Source organism: Perca fluviatilis, chromosome 14 (genome assembly GCF_010015445.1).
Source record: "Perca fluviatilis chromosome 14, GENO_Pfluv_1.0, whole genome shotgun sequence".
In the NCBI taxonomy this organism is placed as follows: Eukaryota; Metazoa; Chordata; class Actinopteri; order Perciformes; family Percidae; genus Perca; species Perca fluviatilis.
Window position 1 is genome coordinate 6155990 of NC_053125.1, and position 2868 is coordinate 6158857.

Consider the following 2868-nt stretch of genomic DNA (forward strand, 5'->3'; position numbering starts at 1 on the left):
TGCAGCTAAAACTACAGATCTTCAACAGAATAAAAAAAATTAAAAACACAGACCGACACATTAACCCAGCAATACTTTATTTGCCATCAAAGTATGAAAACCAAAGATCTCAAACATATCTTACACAACAATAAGCTCACAGTGTGTGGCTTTCTAATGGCTCCAAAAAAGGCTAAATACCAAAGAAAGAAATAACAAGTCCCATTCAGACAGAGAACGGCAGACACACTCAGTAGAAATCAAAACCCCCTGCTATTAGAATTCCAGTGTACAAAAACAAGCCTCCCTTTCTAAAATTCCACACATTGTCCCACATATTCCTGCCTCACATTCAACATGTTCATCTTCAGTGCGAACGGTGTCCTGATTAGTCATCATACACATGAGTATGACAGAAGTCAGGGGTGTAGAACACGTCTGGAATGTGTAGTGGCTTAAACAATGGAATGGTGAAATGGCACAAACATACTGTATCGCAACAACCGGCGAAGGTTTTCAGCATTTTTAGATCCTATGACTTTATTGACTTTTGCCCTGGTGCCACCCCCAGCTCAAAAAACTCCCCCTAGTCTATATCAACGACGTTTCATTTCCGAAATCCGCCGTATGTCCGTCACTTTCCTCCTCCTTTTGTGTTGGCGTTCTAAACTCCAGTGGATTTCTGAGGACTATGGTTAACTGCTCCTCAGATCTCTGCAGGGTAAATCCGTCCACTCTGAGTTTTCTCTCGCACGACTAAAACTACTTTTGAACGTACACGTGTTCCACCAAAACAAGTTCCTTCCCGAGGCTATTTTGCAGAGGCGCCGTGGCTCCGTCCGGCACCATTGCGATTGGTTCAAAGAAATGCCAATAAATCAGAGGCCGTTTTACTCCCATCCCGGAATGCTGTGTGGACTAGCCAGACCTTCCTCCGCAGCGCTGTGGAGGAAGGTCTGGCAATGCAAGACTAGACTAGACTCCCCCTAACCAACACTTTTGGTCGGTGACGAATCAACGTCGGATTTACCCGACATTTGCTGTGGACATTTACGGTCACAGAGGATGATCCTGAATGTTTTGGTGACCGGCCCTGGTATCGGTGGTGTAGCCAGACCTTACTCCGCAGCGCTGTGGAGGCAGGTCTGCCAATGAGAGAACATTATAGAAACATCCACATCTAATGTGCCGAATAACGCCAACGACATTTACAGAGCACATTTACGCTCGCCAGAGGATAAACCCTCTCAACGTTTTCCATAAGATACTGGATCGCCAAGACTTTGAGGTAAAGGTTACATGAACAGTAGGGGTGTGACGAGACACTCGCTCACGAGACAAGACGAGACACGAGATTGGGGTCACGAGAGCGAGACGCGATTTTAACACTAATTTAAAGAAAACTTCAGTTAAGAAATATGACTGGGAAAAATAGTCTTTACTCAGAGAACCAAGGTTACAAGCTAGGGGTGTGGACGGACGGCTTACTCCCGCGAGACGAAACACATCACGCAGATTGGGTTCATGAGAACGAGACGAGATTTCGCCGGCGTTGAAAAGTTGTCTCGTGGCGATGTGATGTCAGCGTGATGGAGCGTGGAATTACTATTGAAAATCCCCTGCCATTTTTTAAATCATTTGTGTGGCAACATTTTGGTTTTCCTGCGAGGAATAATAAACGGCGAAAGAGTGACAGACAAGACGAACACAATATGTAAACATTGTAAGAAAAAATGCCGTATACCGCGGACTAACACGAGCACTATGCAAAAACACTTACAGCACCACCACAGCTCTCTACTACTACTGCACCGACTCGGCGCAGTGCAGATAGTAATACGGCTTTCTTTCTTACAATGTTTACATATTGTGTTCGTCTTGTCTGTCACTCTTTCACTCTTTTCACCTCGACGAGAAATCTCGTCACGCGAGATCTCGCGAGATCTCGTAAAACGAGATCTCGTCACACCCTTAATGAACAGTACAGTCAGGCTCTTGGAGGGATCAACCATGGCCTTTCCTCCAACACCATTGTCGTTTTGCTTTAAGCAGCATTTCTGGTAATGCCTCCCGAGTATTTACAGTAAATCAGTACGTTAGTCTTTCTGTCCACACTCGGTTAATGTGGGGTGAAATGTACATTTGTGTGTGTGTGTGTGTGTGTGTGTGAACTGTCCTCTGCAGAGAGTTACAGTGCAGTTTTAATTTGTGCATAACACACGATACCACCCTTCTTTTAAATTTAAATGTGTGTGTGTGTGTGTGTGTGTGTGTGTGGGTGTGTGTTTTCACATCTGTGAGCAAGCTGCATCAGAAAATTTAAAAACCAATCTCACAATAGGCTAAACAAATGTGGAATTTACACACATTCAATTGGCAATCAAGTGTTAATTAGTGACAGTACACCAACATGTTAATGTGTACACACCCTTTTTTCTGTTATTACCAACCACACATTCATTTTTTAGCCTATAAGCATTATAGTAATGTTTTATCTTACCGGCCCCATAGTTTCCTAGTCATTTCCTGGAAAGGAACTGATGTGTAACTGGAAATTCAATGCACTGTTCCTGGAAAAGAACTATGTCATTTGGAACTAATCATTGGGCCAACTGAGACCATCTTGACTGGGCATACTTCCAATTATTGTACTCCAATGAATTGCTTTTCAATCCCGAGTCTTTTAGTTGGTGAACATTGTCCAACAGTCAGACAATTCAACACATGTATGAAGAATACAGTTTCCAATAACAAATGAATATTCACATTAAGATTTCAACAAATGAAATTATTCTGGAAATGAATGAATGAAATCAACTCCAAGAATTGTATCGGTTTTCTCTATAATTAGTACCCGAAACATTGTAATGTAATCATTGTTTTTGCTAG